Source organism: Crocuta crocuta, unplaced genomic scaffold (assembly GCF_008692635.1).
Source record: "Crocuta crocuta isolate KB4526 unplaced genomic scaffold, BGI_CrCroc_1.0 scaffold5, whole genome shotgun sequence".
Taxonomy (NCBI): Eukaryota; Metazoa; Chordata; class Mammalia; order Carnivora; family Hyaenidae; genus Crocuta; species Crocuta crocuta.
In genome coordinates, this window is record NW_027530500.1 from 4,461,393 (window position 1) to 4,478,767 (window position 17,375).

Here is a 17,375-nt window from a genome sequence, read left to right on the forward strand (position 1 = left end):
CTCTCATTCATTTGTGGTAGGAATGAAAAATGGTACAGCTGCTTCAGAAGATGATTTGGTGGCTTCTTATGAAAGTAACCATACTCTCATCATACTAACCAGCAACCTCACTGCTTGGTATTTACACAAAGGAGTTGAAAACTTATGTTCATGCAAAAATCTGTACATGGGTGTTTTATAGCAGCTTCATTCATAATTGCCAAAGCTTGGAAGCCACCAAGATGTCCTTCAGTAGGTGGATGTATAAATAAACTGGTATATTGAGACTGTGGAATATTATTCAGCACTCAAAAGAAATGAGCTAGCAAGCCATGGAAAGACATGAAATAAACTTGCGTAAGACCCAGAAAGAAATATGCTTATGACCATATTGCATATGACCAAGTGAAATATGCCGATCTTGAAAGGCTACTGTATGATCCCAATGGTATGATGTTCTAGAAAAGGCAACAAGTATGGGGGCAGTAAAAAGATCAATAGTTGCCTGGGTTGGGGGAGAGAAGGATGATCTGGTGGAACACAGAGGATTTCTAGGGTGGTAAAAAAGACCCTGTATTGTACTCTCATGATGGAGATAACCTATCATTACACATTTGTCCCAGCAGACAGAATATGCAACACCAACAGTGAACCATAATGTAAATTATGAAATTGAGGTGATTATGATAGGTCAATGTAGGTTCACCAACTGTAGTAAAATTTCACACTCTGGAGAGAAGGCTAGCAATAGGGGAGGCTCTGCATATGTGGAAGCAAGGGGTATGTGGGAAATCTGCATACCTCATTTTGCTGTGAATCTAAAACTGCCTAAAACTGCTCTTTAAAAAGTAAGCCCTTAAAAATAAGTTAATAGAGAGACTCTATTTGGGAGGTGTTCTATGTTATTTTCACATTAGTTTTCCCATTTTTTAAATTATAAAATCTTTTACAAAGGACATTTATTACTTTTACAACAGAAAAAAATAAGACTATTTAATATAACTTGAAACAGATTCATTATTTACTCTCTTATGTGGGTGGGGCAGTGGTGAATGGGTGTATGGAAGGAGTGGGATCAGCCTTATTTGAAATCAAGCACTCATAAAAACTCAATTTTTCATTATTCATCAAGCAGTTAAAATGCTCAGCTTGAGTGTACACAATGATAAATTAAGTATATTATTTTGGCCAAGGATCTAAAAACATTCTTTGTAAAGCCAAAATTAGGAAATGAAAGTAAAAAGGAAATCATACTTTTACTGTAATTAGTTTTAAAATGCAATTTCACAATTTATTCCTATGGAACAAAGTGATTCGAACCAAAAGGTTGCTGGACCCTAGAAAGAAATACTCCAGCTACACAGGTTTTCACCAATTCCCACCTCTCTTAGGCCCTTCTGATGCCACTCATTGCTACCCACACCTGTCCCCTTAACTGGACTCTTATCCAAATCAAATGGAGGCCACAGACAACAATCTGTCATCAGTTAGGGAGTAATGAGTCCATGTGTTGATAAGCTCATGGATTTTAAAGGATGATAGTCATAGCTTGTTAGCTGAGTCAAAGTGGGCAACTCTACCTCTGAGACTTGATTTCCTCCTCTGTAAAATGGGGTAATTAACATCCTTCAGAGAAGACTGCAGGAAGAGGTAAATGTGCTAACACATATAAAGTGATAATACGTACAAAGTGATGCCATCTTGTCTGGCACATTGCGTTACATCAATAATAGACAGTAGGGGCATTAATAGTGATTGGAGTGGCTGGAAGGACTTGAGTTCCTAACCAGTCCAATATGGTGGCTGACACTCCACCTTCTCACCCACAATGATGCTCTTCCATTTTTTGAGTCAATGGATTACTGCACAGGGGATGCCAAGTTTGCCTCAACTCTCCTTTTCTGCCATATTTCAGCGTCTCACACTCTATTTGCAATTCTTCATGAGTGCTGGGTGCATACATTATGAATCCATACTCTCTTCCTATTGTTCCCCTCTGTCACTGCACCAGGCTCTGGGTAAGAAACTGGGTCCTCAGGAGTCTGCTGTCGAATGAATTGAAACAACACATGCTATTTATTTATGGACAGCCACACTAATATGGGTTATTACGAGCTAAAATAGAGGGTATTCCTAGTGTTATGGGAGCAGAAAACTGAAACACTCTCTTGTCTGTGGGCGCGGGACAAATGCTTTCATGAGTAAACACAGGATGTGTTATTACTTCACAGACACACCTTGTGCCCTGTGTCTCAGCCTGCAGTGCACAGGCACTCTCTCCATTCCACGGCCCTACTCCCCTCTCTCCTGATCCATAACAGCTTTTATGACCTGCATTCTGTTCCCTCTAATGTCTAGCTAATCTAGTAACTTACTTGGTGATATAAGTGTCGATGGCGTAGGTTACCTCCAAGAAAACACATCTCCCTATTGCCATGAAACCTAAAGGGGACAGAAGCGATAGACAGGAACAAAAACAATATTGTTGGAAGTCTAACAGTCCTGGGTTTCATTTATGGTCTTGCTCTTTACTAGCTGGAGGACTTGAGGCAACGTTCTTGATTTCTTTGACCTTCCATCTTCCCATCTGTGCAGTAGAGCTAAAAGAAGCCTACCTTACCCTGGAAATGAAGACTCACTCAGTATCTCACCCGCTAGCCCTTCCCATCCATCATTAATCCAAAGGCATTATTTACAGTGATAAAGATCTGTGCATGGTATAAAGATGATCCAAAGAACATGGTTGATTCAGTATCTGTCATATCACACTGAGCAGGTATGTATTCAAGCCTACATCATCACCTTCCATATTCTTAAAATAGCCTTGTAACTGCCCTCCCGGATTCAACGTTTGCTACTTCCCTCTGACCCATTCTCTCATCTTCATAAAACACAAGTAATATTACCTATCACCTTCGCCATAGACCTTCTGTGAACTCTCTTTACACTAAGAATTAAATTCTGTCTCTGAGACTTCCTGTGATCTGGCCTTCCTGCTTTCTCACCTCATCTTTACTCCCTTCCCCACCCCTGACTCAACTTCATGCACAATATACTTTCGATGTGCATGCATGTGCATGTGTGTGCAAGGTAGTCTGGATAATATGTACACAGCACACACCACCAGCCCTGTAACATTGTATATTTTTTATGTGAACATAATTTCAATCAACCTACAAGGAGCATTGTATTATGATTCCAGTTTTACAAATGAAGAGACTATGGTTCGAAGAGTTAGAACGTATGAAGTTAGCAAGGGGCAGAGCCGGGATTCCAACCTGTCCCATTGGACTCTTCCCACTCTATATGTGCTGAGTACGTACATGAGGGCTGTCCCCTCTTCTGATGTCCAGCTGTTAGATAGGTGCTTGGCCGTTCCTTTACAGGTTAGGGATTAGCCAACTTCCCCTAAACGCCCTATTAGTTGCTTCACAATGCACCTCCCAACTGGAATTTGATACTTGGTTGTTTCCAACTTGACGGAGCACCCCAGGAAGGCAGGGGCCAGGTATATATCAACCACCTCATTAATTCAGAGCCCAGCATTAGGCCCCAAACATGTGCTGTCCAGAAACACCTGTGAAATGACACAGTGGCCCAGTAAGGAAACTGTGCCCAAAGGTACTACTGCCGACTGTCCCTTGACTTCCTGTCACATTACCTGTCCCCACCCTTTAAGAGTCTGGCTGCCCACTCACACTCAGAGCGTTCATTTTCTTGGAAGCTCACACTCAGCCACCTGGCATGTGACACATGCTTTACCTGCAGACACATGGTCACTAGTGCAGAGGTGAAGGGGCCCCTTTTGAAAGCACAGACTTGGCCTAGCAGAGAGAGAGTGGAGGCTTTCCCCCCTCCAAGGCCACCTACAGCTAATGAGAAAGATACTTTGACAATCTAAGAGAATTCCGGCAAACCTGCTGAGCCTTTTGAAATATGGAGTCACACATAAAATGTGTCAACTATTTCTCAGAAGAAGAAACAGGAAGTTAAAGAGAAAAAGAAAGGTTTACAGAAAAATGAACCATTCCCCAGCTGACTATTTAATTGTTCCTCCAGGCACAGAGTTCTGTGAAGTACTTAGCATTCTCAACGTCACCTAGATAAGCAGATTTCAAATGAAAATAATAAAGTCCCCAATTTTTGAATTGTGGCTGTTAAGAAAAACAATTCTGTAACACACTGCTTTTTCCTCTTTAGATATTATTGTAATCACTTTGTCCTGATACTTTCCTTCAGTACTTTCAGGATTTAATTTGTAGCATGGGATCCGGTTACGGACATGAACACTTTCATTCATGTTTTACAAGCAACTTGAAAGAAGATTGTCTTTAAAAATACCAAGAAAAAGTAAACAAGGGAAAGGGAAAAGGAAAAGAAAGGAAAGCAAAGGAAAGGAAAGCGAAGCGAAGGAAAGCAAAGGAAAGGAAAGCGAAGCAAAGGGAAGGGAAGGAAAGGATAAAAGGAAAATTAAGTGTGTTGCAGGGTGCTTAATGGGCAGAGATAGGCCCCTACTGTCAGGTGGAAAGGTGTGTAATCACCTCAGAATATAGTTTTAAGAGCACCAGGAAAATAACTGACAAAACTAAATATATCTTCTGTGTTTTTTATTACAGCCTGTCTAAGCCACCCATAGAGATTTCTTACCCTGGTTGAAGTAATCCATTCTCTAGAGGAAAAAAGGAGCAAATTAGTACATATTGCCTGATTTAATGTTCTCAACAGCCCTGCAAGGTCCGTATTTTTTCCTATTTGTAACATGGGAAGCCAAAGCACAGAAAGATTATGTACCTTGCCCAAAGGCATACACATGGTAATAAGTTGTGTGGCACGGAAACCATCAAAGTTTCCTCTTAAGAAATGGGTGGGTGTGAGGATTAGATGAAATTTACATCTCATGTCCAATGAGAATGTACAAGACTTTGTGCAATGAGAATCAAGGAAGCCCTAGAGAATATGCATGTGTGTGGGAATGTGAATACAAGAACGGAGGTGCCAATTTAAAAGGAAAACAATGATGGGGCTCCTGGGTGGCTCAAGAGGTTAAGCGTCTAACTCTTGACTTTGGCTTAAGTGGTGATCTCATGGTGTGTGGATCGAGCCCAACGTCAGGCTCTGCACTTAGCACAGAACCTACTTGAGATTCTCCTTCTCCTTAAAAGTTGACATGAATTTCCCAGGGGTCCCAGGGATCCCAGGGATCCCAGGGGTCCCAAGGGTCCCTACTCTTTTGTACTTCTTCTTTCACTCAGATCAGAGCAGTGTTGTTCCTAAGGGAGCCAGGGAAACCTCACAAACTTCTGAGAGGCTTTATTTAGGGTAGATACGGAATGCCCTCCCCACCCTCGCTATCTCTCCTAAGCTCAAACTCCCTTTCCTAGCTTATTTCTGTGGTCTCACTTCAGTAAGACATTATTATATTCAAAGCTTTGTGGACTTCCCTCAACATGGCAGCACCCATGTTCAGCACAGGTAGACAGGGATAAACTCTACTGTGCTGTTCAGTCAGCCCACATTTCAGTCCTGGCTATCCATCCTACCCCTCCCCAATGGTGTTACCCAATTTCTTCTTTCAGAGAAGACAGCTGTTAGATATTTAGTTCCCAGAGTGGACAATCCTCCTCTCTCTCAAAATCAATTTTTAGGATCTCGTTACTGTGAATTTAACTCAATTCAATTTATGGTTGGTAAAAGCGGTTAGACATTGGCAGATTTCCCTGGAATATGAAGGAGGGCCCATGTGGGGACCCAAAAAGGTACAGGATAAGGGCAGATCCTAGAGCCCACAATGCTCTCCTTTTAGGTCAAGCTAAAACCCGTGCACACTCCCTCCGTCCCAGCGGTGCTGAGAAATGCCAGAGCTGGTCGATTTCCCACTGGGCCTATAATTGCTGACCCAGCTGTCAGAGCTTGTTTTCAGAGAAAGACAGAGTTCTGGAGGCACACTCTGGCATATTTGATGGATGTTGGTACCTTGTCAACAAACCAGCTAAAAAAAGGGCTCCACTGAATAAAAGATTCCAAGCTCGAATCCCCGAGTGAGCTGAGAAGGATGTTGGTGTAGGCCCATGACACAGAGTCTGCTTTCTCTTAGACACAAAAGCCTAAGTTCAGAGTTGACAGGAGGCACCGTCGATCCACCCTGTGACAATTAGTACTGCTCAGACTCTTTGGCTGTTCACAACAAATATGATTTTCAACACGATTATAATTTGAAGCCTATATCGTGATACATTATGTAAGAAAAATGATTATTATTCAGACCATACCCTCGCACTGAGGACTCAAGGGCTTTGCCTAGCAATCCACAAACCACAAAGGTTTCCACAGTCAGCTCGCATTTACACAGATCCTCCACCAGTCCTGACTTTTCCAGGCCTTATCAGAAGCTAATGATAACCTCAGATGAACTGTGAAAGCAATGTCAGTTTCCGATGTGAGCACGGACAATTCCTGAGTAGCGCTTTCCTTACAGAACTTCTGACATTTCTATGTACAATAGACAGCAGGGAGAGTGCAGAATGGATCTCAAAAAGACAACATAAAACACACTCAGAGTACAAAAAAAAACCCCCAAAACTCTGAATTCCAATCCTAACTTTAGCAGATAGAATTTTTAGCTCTGACAGTCAGACTTGCCTTCTTAAAACACAGAGGGTTTTTTGGATATCTTACACATATAGACATCTCCAAGCACACTTGAAATTTGTAGCTCAACTGGACTGTACGTGAGCTACAAAGAATTATATACAAATAATGTGATCACTTTAAGGAACTCTATAAACAGTAGAGATGCTTTGGTTTGTTTATTCTTAAGTCCACGGGCAGATATTAGGCCTATTTTGTGGTCACTATGCTGAGCTATGAGATGCAGACGATGGAGACGTGGGTCGTTCTGTTCAGGGACACAGACACAGTAACACAAAGACCCAGCAAATGAATCACTCCGGTAGAGTAGGAGGTGACAAAGGAAAGCATAATCACAGTCCGGGTAACTTGCTGCCCAAGTAGACACATGTGGGATGGACGGGGAGCAGTGGACAGCTAGGGTGACAACAGTGTGGCCCAGGAATGGGTCACCTCAAGGAAAAAAGCACAGGGCAGGCCATCAGAAGTGGCAGGTCGCAGCCAGTAAGGCACACTAACAGAAGGTTTTGTTAAACAAAACAGAGGCACTGTTTCACAAATCTTACTCACAAGTTCCCAGAAAGAGGGATCAAGGCAAAGGTCAGTCCTGAACAGCCAGCCTTTGGTGTGCAAATAGCACAACACACTTGTGAACTGTCCCCTGGCCTTCCAGATCGCCAACAATCTTCAGCTATAATGCACAAATATTCCCGTTCCCCCTGAAAGGGACTTCGAACTATGAGAGACATTTAAGTAGGAGTGTCTAAGTGGGAGAAAAGAGTTGTAATTCCCCGACCCCCCAAAACGAGTTGGCATATTTTCCTTTTTTAATTTTTACAAGTTTATTTATTTTTGAAAGAGAGACAGTGTGAGTGGGATAGGGACAGAGAGAAAGAAAGAGAGAGAGAATCCCAAGCAGGCTCCACGCCACCAGCACAGAGCCTGATGCAGGGCTCAAACTCAGGAAACTGTGAGATTATGACCTGAGCAGAAACCAAGAGCTGGATGCCTAACCAACTGAGCCATGCGGGAGCCCCTGTATTTTTTTTTTTTTTTTTAAGATTTACCATGGTTTCATTTGGCAGGGGAGAAACTGAATATTCCTTGTTAGTGATTCTACCTGAGTAACATCTGTGAACGAGTCACTCCAGTGAACATTTCAACGAGAGTAAATGTAAAACAAACTGTAGGGGGCAAGGTCTTGGCATTTGTGAGGAAGCCCACTGTTGCATAAAGTGGCCGATCTAACTATCAGTCCATTTTGCCTTGTAAGGCTCCTTTAAAATCATAACCATTAGCATATGGGTCACAGGAAGCAGAGCCATACAGTCAGTCAAAGCACATGGCAGCAGACAAACATAAAGTCATCAGAAATATCATTAGCCACGGATTTCCCCTCCCTTGCTGGCTTTGCAAGACACCTGGTTCCTTTTATGTCCTCATTTATAAGCATTTCTTTGTCTGTCTGTTTTATTTTTTTAATTTTTAAAAATTTTAATGTTTTATTTTATTTTTGAGAAAGAGACAGAGCATGCGTAGGGAAGGGGCCAGGAGAGAGTGAGAGAGGAGACCCAGAATCCGAAACAGGCTCCAGGCTCTGAGCTGTCAGCACAGAGCCTGATGTGGGGCTTGAACCCCACAAACTGTGAGATCATGAGTGGTGTTGGATGCTTAACCGACTGAGCCACCCGGGTGCCCATGTCTGCCTTTTTTAAAAAGCTACTAAAAATCCCAAGTTCCTATAGAGCAGGCATTGTCCTATTTATTTCTACATCTCCTAAGCCTAGCAGAAAGGGGACTGCTGAGTAACGTTTGTTGTCTATTGAAGGAGTTTTAAGATCTTCAATCAATAAAAACTGTTATTTCAGATTCATCAGAAATGTTGTCTTATGATAGAAAATCACAGTGCTTTTGAGTTAATGTGTTTTCATTGCACCTACACATGTATATTTGTCTCTTCATAGAAGAGATTTTTTTTTGTCATTCCTCTGTAAACTAAGACAAAAAAAAGAAGAAGTTGACTAACTCAATATTAGGACCTTTCTGGGCCTCAATTTCCTCATCGATAAAATGCAGGGATGGCTATGAGTGATCATGGAGGTATTTCTGGCTATAAAATGCTATGATTTGCAAAGTGGGATTCGAAGCTCTCCCTGGGGTCTCCAAGCCCTCAGTCCTGACTGCTGTCATCATGTCCTCTGCTGCTCCAGGGTTTGCAAAGCCATGAACCTAGCCTTTCAAAGTCTCCTGTGATACAGATCTTAACATGCCAAAGATGAAATTTACAGCTTTGTGGCCTCTACCATGTATGTCAAATGGCCCCAGATGACAAGGGCAACAAAAGGGGCAGCTGGTGCTGGGATGACAAAGAAATTTATTTGGGGAAAGAGAATGTGACTTCCGCTCTGAGGCTGATGAATTTTGGATGACACTACTTGGCAATAATTAACCAAATAGGGGCAAAATCTTTTTTTGGGTGGAAAGGAGGCAACTTGAGGTATAAAATGACGGATGTAATTTTTAATGAGATCCAGAAGCCTGACAGATGATTACGCCTTATCAGAATTTATAATGCTTTTTAAAATTAATTAGCTCCCCCATGTAGAAAGGAATTCAAATAGAGGCCCCCAGACAGAAGTCCACTTAACCTAAAGTCTCCAGATGGGCCTGATGAAGGTGCTAGTACCCTTTAGGAACTGGTATGTAAAAACGTTCCCTTCTTTCCTTTGAGGTACAGGTGGAATGTGGTCCTGAATAACCTGGGAAATGAAAAATGGGCAGAAGTGTGGTGACTGGCTTAAATGACAGCTGAAGATAAGGATGGTCCGAGCTAACGCTTTTTCAAGGATTACCTTATGCCAAACACTGCTTCAAGTGATTTGTGTATATGAAACAAGCATAATTATTACCTGTCTTTTCACTAAAAAGGAAGCTGGGTCCACAGAAGACCCAAGATTGTCCAGGATTATACAACCAGTAGGTGAGAACGCTAGATTTGCATCTCTGGTGGTGAGTACGGCCGTGCGTTAAAGTGACTATAGCCTGCCCATCACGGTGTTGACATTTCATGTTAAATCCTTAAGATTAGCAATGACAATGTAGATTAAGAATGAAATGACTCTCATAGTTAGAAGAGGAGTTTGAGAATACGGTTTTAAACTCTGGCCCCATATAACCACCATCTAGGAACAGCAAAATCAATGCTTCTGCTGGGGCCTCTACCCAGAGAGGATGACTTAGTATGTAGAAACAGAATATCCCCCAGGTGATTTTTATGGAGCGGTAGGTTTGAGAATGCAGGGAAGGGATAAAGAGGTAAGGGGCTCCCGGATTGGACAGCAGCTACACTCCTTCCCCAGACACCTTAGCCACATTTGCTCAGGAACTGAAGGTTCCTTGCTTGGGGTCTTGTGAATGAAGCCATAATATGGGAATTTGAGAGCTGAACGGAACGCTTTCTAGTAAGATTTTTCCATGTCTTGTGATTAAATGCTTTCAGATACAGAGTCAGAAACCCACGGATATGGGAACAATACAGAACTGGGTTCAAAGCCTGTCTCAGAGGGCTGTCCCACTTTGGGGAAGTGATTTATTCAACACATTGAATAGCTATTAATTGAAATGAGCCTCTTTCTGTGCTGTGAACTAGGTATGAAAGCAGACATGGTCCCTGATGCTATGGAGCCTGGAAACTGGTAGTGAGAGGTAACTCACAATGAAATACACATGTAAATAGCTACTAAATATCTATATTGATCTATCTTTATCTCTCTATTTTTCTCTTCTGTGTGTTCGTGTATTTATGTGTGTGTGTGTGTGTGTGTGTGTCTGTGTCTGTGTGTATTCATTCTATATGCGGAATGTTGTATCTCCCAAAACCTGACCCCCAATGTGATGGTATTTGGAGGTGGGCTTTGGGGGGAGGTGATAAGATCAATGGAGTTAATACTCCCATGAAAGAGAAACACAGAGTTCCTTTGCCTCTTCTGCCAGGTAAGAACACCATGAGAAGATGGGCATCTATAAAATGGGAAGTAAGCCCTCCCCAGACGCCTTGATCTTGGACTTTCCAACCTCCAAAACTGTGAGAAATAAATGTCTGTTGTTTATAAACCACCCAGTCTATGGTTTTCTGTTAAAACAACACAAACAGACTGAGACAGAGATTGATGCTTTGAAATAAAAGAATGGTATGTGTTAAGATAAAAGAAAAAAAGGAAGCATAACTTTATTTAAATTGGGACTCAACTGGCACCTCTCTGGAAAATGGTAATAGAGCTGAGATGATTTAAGAATCAAGCTAAAGGGGTGCTTGGGTGACTCAGTTGGTTAAGCATCCAACTTCACTTCAGGTCATGATCTCATGGTTTGTGGGTTCGAGCCCTGCATTGGGGTCTGTGCTGAGCTCAGATTCTGGGTCTCCATCTCTCTCTGCCCTCACGTTGTCTCTTTCTCTCAAAAATAAATAAAAATTAAAAAAAAAATTGAGCTAAAGAAGGCAGGGGTGGTGGGGAGGGGGAGCCTCCAGACAGTGTGATCAGCCCTTCCCTGAGATAGGAAGGAGGCAGCATGGCATGAGAGACCACAGAAAACAGAAGTCAATAGGGGTTGAGCCCAGATGGGGGGCAGGGGATATCACAGGGTGGGAAAGCCAGTGAAGCAGGTGAAGGCCACATCCTCTGGGGCCTGTTCTTCATACACCAGGCTCGGTCTGTGTTAAGTGCAGGTAAAAGCTTGTGAAAGGTGCTCAGCAGGAAGTGCCTCAACTCTGTGTTCTATGAAAATCCTGCTGACTGTAGCAAAGACAAGGGGGAGGGGGGAGAAAAAGAAAAGAAAAGAGTGAAAATGGGTTGCTGAATTAAAAATTCAGGTAATACAAGAAGTACTGAACCAAGCTGGTGACTGTAGAGATGAAAAGAATGGACATATTGGGGATGAATGAGGAAGTAATATTGATAGAACTTGCTGATGTACTTACTATGCGAAATAAGGGAGAAGACGGATAGAAAGAAAGCTTCCCACGGCTGGTTGCGGCACGTGGTACTACCTGCTGAGACGAGGAAGTCCACAAGCAGGAGAAACTGAATATGGTAGGAGGGTACATTTGATTTTAACAGTCCCCTTTGGGATATGTTAAGTTTGAGCTATTTACGACATAAAGAAATTGAGATATCAATCAGGCAAATGAATATGTATTTTTAGAGCTCAGAAGAAATATTTAGCTCAGGATGCAAATTGCTTAACTTATCTAAAAGACACTTCATCTTTATAAATTTTAGTCTGTCTGAGGGGCACCTGGGTTGTCAAGTGTTTGACTCTTGCTTTTGGCTCAGGCTGTGACCTCATGGTTGAGATGGAGCCCCGTGTCGGGTTCTATACTGACAGTGCAGAGCCTTCCTGGGATTCTCTTTCTCTTCCTCTCTCTTCCTCTCTCTCAGTCCCTCACTTGCTCATGCTCTCCCTCTCTCTCAAAATAAATAAACAAACAAACAAACATTAAAAACTAATAAATTTAAGTCTGTCCTTGTATAGGACATAGGAAGAGTAATTCCTATTTGAAAGACATGGGGAAGGGAAGAAACAAACAGTTACAGAGAGAGAGGAAAACCAAAAGAGACTGTTAAGTGCAGAGAACAAATTGAGGGTTGATGGGGTGGGAGGGTCAGAGGGAGGGCAAAATGGGTGATGCGCACTGGGGAGGGCACTTGTTGGGATGAGCACTGGGTGTTGTATGTAAGCGAGGAATCACAAATCTACTCCCGAAGCCAAGAGCACGCTGTATACACTGTATGTTAGCTAGTTTGAAAATAAATTATATTAAAAAAAAAAAGAAAAAGACTTGAGGCTTGGAGTATGTTGTACTATAATGTGCATATTAAAAATACAATGGGGAGGTATGTTGATGATGACAGTGACACTTCTAATGGAAATCATAATGTAATGATGGAATGGTTGCCAACAATAGCAACTGGCTCTCTCTCCCAGAAAGAGTCGCCATTAATCCCAGCGAAGAATGGTCCTCCCCATTTCCCAGTAATCTCTACAGGAGAAGTTATTTTGCACAATTCTGTACTGACACCTTTATCTCAAGTGTGCATCTTTCCACTAGCAGCTCATTGACAGAGGAGGACCCATGTCCTTTATTTACTTGGTCTACCACCATGAACATGTTTGGCCAAAGCCCAATCAACTTGAAAACTGATCAGAGAGAGAAAGTATCCATGCAAAACTTAAGAACCAGACACCCCAGTGGATGACATCAGTGACACGAGAGGAAAAATGGTGACAGAGGAGGCAGTCAATAATTCTTATGAGAATATAATGTAGCAAGCTTGGTCGTATACATGAAGGTGTATGACAGCCATCATAACCTTGACACACAGCACGAAATAGGTAAAACTTGCTCAGATTAACTATCTGTAAGTATGGAAATTATTTTCTTGGTTCCCCATAGAGTTATTGACTTCGTGAAATTATCCAGCAGTAGCAATCTGAACAGAAGACCTTGTATCTGACATTTGCAGAATGTCATGGAGGACCACATTGTATCCTACTCTTGAGCAGAGAGAGAGAGAGAGAGAGAGAGAACTTGAAGGAGGCAGAGAACTGAGATCCCAGAGCCTGTGACAGCAGTAGAGACAAGAGCAGAGCATACCTGAATCTGAGAGAGGCCCCTTCTCTGACAGAGGATGTGGTTGGTTAACGTTTCCCAAAAAGGCAACATGAACTAGAAATACAGGGATTTTATCTATGGATACACACCTACCGTAGGACTAGCTGCCAATTATTAAACTCAGACTATTTGCTACATACTCTGCTTTATATTTCATACACAATAACTCAAATGTGACATAGTAGTCTTTAAAGTAATTACAATTGTGACTGGCAGATGACAAAACAAGAGTCTCAAAGAGTCAGCAGGGTTTGCTGGAAGGTTCCCGTGTTTAAGAACAGACCATCTATCTGTTCATTGTTCATATCCGAGCACACGGAAGGAATGTGTTGCTCTGAACTTCATCATGACCATGGCAAAAAGACGACACTGGTGACACGAAAGCAATGGGAACATCAGTAAAGTGAGACAGCCACTTGGGAATTTATAAAAGAGAATGAAGGTGATCGAGAAGAAAAGATTTTAAAAACAGAAATACTTAGGGATAATGGAGATATGATTTTACTTCTGGAGATTTTAAGACAAAATATCCCAGAATAGCCTAAGGAGGCTCCAAACACAAATTGATCTGGGAACTCCAACCACAGATAATCTCAATCATTCAGAGTGAAAAAGTGCAAGGTATTAAAGACACCCATGTACAAGGAGGATTCTCATAAGCTCATAATTTTATTACTTATAAAAGGTAGATATATGTACATAAGAGAAAGGAGGTCTTGATTAGAAAGAGTATTGCAATTTTTAAAAATATAATAAACACTTTCAAAAATGGTTAGCGATGGCTAGCATCTACATCTAAAAATAAAATACAGGGGCGCCTGGGTAGCTCAGTCAGTTAAGCATCCAGCTTGGGCTCAGTTCATGATCTCACGGTTCGAGAGTTCAAACCCCACATCGGGCTCTGTGCTGACAGCTTGGAGCCTGGAGCCTGCTTCAGATTCTGTGTGTCCCTCTCTCTCTGCCCCTCCCCTATTTGTGCTCTGTTTATTTCTGTCTCTCAAAAACAAATAAATGTAAAATAATTTTTTAGAATAAAAATAAAAAAGAAAAATAAGATACACATTAAGTATTCCTGGAACACACAGCAGCTTTCAGACCCTGATCTAGGTCCCAGGAAGCAGAGAGGTGGGACATGACTCCACCTTATAGAACTGGTTGGTGACAGACTGGGGCAGGAGGAGCCCCAGGTAACTGTCACTTAACAAGACAAGACCTAGAATTGAAACATAAAACCTAAACGGGGATGGCATGACAAGATCTAAGAGGCAAAAAGCTTTCAAAAGCAGGTGAAATCTGGTCTGGTTGGTGAAGGGCAATCGAGAGAAAGCCTGATGAAACAGAAGGAGGATTTTTCAGAAAAAGGCAGCTGCAATAATGAAAATGTGGAAGGTGGAGATAAGCCCGTGTCTTTGCAAGGACCGTGCAGGTACAGTCAGGGGAAGCCGAGTGCAGGATGTGGCAAATGAGAGGGTTGGAGAACTCTGGGCTCCACCAAACGCTGTGAGAAGCTCATCCCTGAAGGGTGAGCCAGAACTCCTTTCCAGAAGGTCCCGGAAGCAGGGAGATGGCCACTACAGCTGCTGAAATGCTGGCTGAGAGAAGAGGAGGGACAGATCAGAGGATCATGTGACGGGCTTGCAGAAGAAATGTACAGGCACAGGGATTTTCAAGCCTGGTTTGGAGAAAGAAGAAGAAAGCGGGTCAAAGAAAGCAAAAGGGAGCAAAACAAAAGCCTGAGGCTGGGGCGGCCTCTGCAATGTTGAGGGATGACTGCAAGACAGTAGGAGACAGCCTGCTTCTCATCCAATGAGGAGAGCACTTTCCAAACTGGAAAGGGTAGACTTTATTAGGAAGGAAGTGAAGCCCAAGAGAGGTTAGAGAAGAGGAAGGGCTATCTCGTACTATAAATACCTTCCCTCCTGCAGGCCAGATGAATTGTTTTAAGTTACTATAAGGAAATGCTGGAGCAGAAAGAGACAAGCGGCTCGTTCCCCACTTGCCTGCCTTTGCCTCTGTGCACTAAGGAGCAAAATCTTGCAGCTCTGCCCCAGTGTCCCCTCTGTGTGAGCCCTGCCTGCTGCCTGTAGATCCCCTCTGCCCAGCGAGTCACGACTCAGCTTTTGAGACCCAGCTCAAGTGGACGATATCTCCTGAATCTTTCTGGCACCAGCAGCAGCACTGGCTTACTTTGTCCTTTTCGCCCCCTAGGCCCCCTTTGAAGATTTCTACGAGGCACATGCAATCCTTTGTGGCATGTTTTTATTTACATCCTCGTTAGTCCATCTCTGACTACCAGCAATGTCATTCGACAAATACTTACTGAAAGAATACTGAGAAACCGACATCCTGACGGGCATTGGGTTACCTGACAGTGTAACCCACTGCAGTTACCTGCACCTGCAGTGACTGCCTTTTCAAAGCAGAGAGTCCAGTCGAGGGAGACATATGTCAAAGAAACGATTGAGAAACAATTGCAGAATTAATGGATGAAATTCAATCATACAAAAGTGCTTCAAAGGAAAAAACTACAGAACTTATTAAAGTCCATGAAAAGGTCTTGTTTATTTCTTATACCCCTCAGGGCTTTGCATGATGGTTAGTGTGTCTTAATTGCTCAGTAAAACTGTCAACTGAATGAATAAATGAGTGAATGAATGACTGAATGTATGAATATGCAGCTATTTCCAAAATGGTGAAAATGTTAAGTCTTAAGAAATTAGAGAACTATAAGTTTTCCACCAATCCTTAGAAACATACTCAAATGGAATTTTGAGAAAAAGATTTATGAGCCCATAGGAGGGGGAAAAAAACAGTTCCCTAGAAAAAACAACGGGTGTTATTAAGAACAGGTAATTTCAGATGAATTACATGGTTGCCCATGCTGAGACTGAACTGATACATCTATCCATTCATTCCACAAATATTTATTAAATATCTATTTGTGCCTATTAGGTCCTGAGGCTTAACAGACAAGCTGCCTGTACTCATGGCACTTACATTCTGGTGCACAGATTTGGGGAAGCAAATAACAAACAAGTAAACCAAAACAAACAAATGAGATTCTGGTTTGTGAGAGGCACCATGAAAAAAATAAAAGCACAGCATATAGCCAGGGGGTACAGTTGATACATAGGAAGTGGGGCAGGAGACTTTATTTATTTATTTATTTATTTATTCATTCATTCATTCATTCATTAATCTTTAGCATGCAGGAAGTTTATTGGGGAGTATTCTTGGGATGAACACTTGTTGAAGGGAAAGGAAGGGACTAAGACTGGGCAGGGGTGAATTAGAGCAGTGATGCAGTCTCAATGGAAGCCTCCACTGTCCGTCCCAGCAGGAGACTAACTTAGAAGGGCAATAAAAGGGNCACATAGGAAGTGGGGCAGGAGACTTTATTTATTTATTTATTTATTCATTAATCTTTAGCATGCAGGAAGTTTATTGGGGAGTATTCTTGGGATGAACACTTGTTGAAGGGAAAGGAAGGGACTAAGACTGGGCAGGGGTGAATTAGAGCAGTGATGCAGTCTCAATGGAAGCCTCCACTGTCCGTCCCAGCAGGAGACTAACTTAGAAGGGCAATAAAAGGGGACTTCTCTGGGGATACTTGGGTGCTCAGTCAGTTAAGTGTCTGACTCTTGATTTCTGCTCAGGTCATGATCTCATGGTTCCTGAGACTGGGCCCTGCACAGGGCTCTAAACTGACAGAGCGGTGCCTATTTGGGATTCTCTCTCTCTCTCTCTCTCTCTCTCTCTCTCTCTCTGCCCCTCCCCCACTCATGCACATGCATTCTCTCCCTCTCTCTCAAAATAAATAAATAAATAACATTTTAAGAAAAGTGGACCTCTCTGAAGAGGTGGCAACAGAGTTGGAATTGCATTGGCTAAATGAACTAACTCTGTAAATTCTTGGAAAAACTGCTCTGTGCCTAGGGAACAGAAAGTTCATGGAGTTCATGGGGCACCTGGGTGGCTCAGTTAGTTAAGTGTCCGACTTTGGCTCACACCATGATCTTGAGGTCCATGAGTTTGAGCCCCGTGTCGGGCTCTGTGATGACAGCTCAGAGCCTGGAGCCTGCTTCAGATTCTGGGT

General features: G+C 42.5%; 1 protein-coding gene across 2 annotated transcripts in view; it reads right to left on the reverse strand.

Annotated features, from left to right (window-relative positions):
• CNTNAP5 (contactin associated protein family member 5) overlaps positions 1-17,375 on the reverse strand; it is an 801,668-nt gene that overhangs the window by 434,697 nt on the left and 349,596 nt on the right. The gene's annotated exons all lie outside the window — the stretch shown is intronic.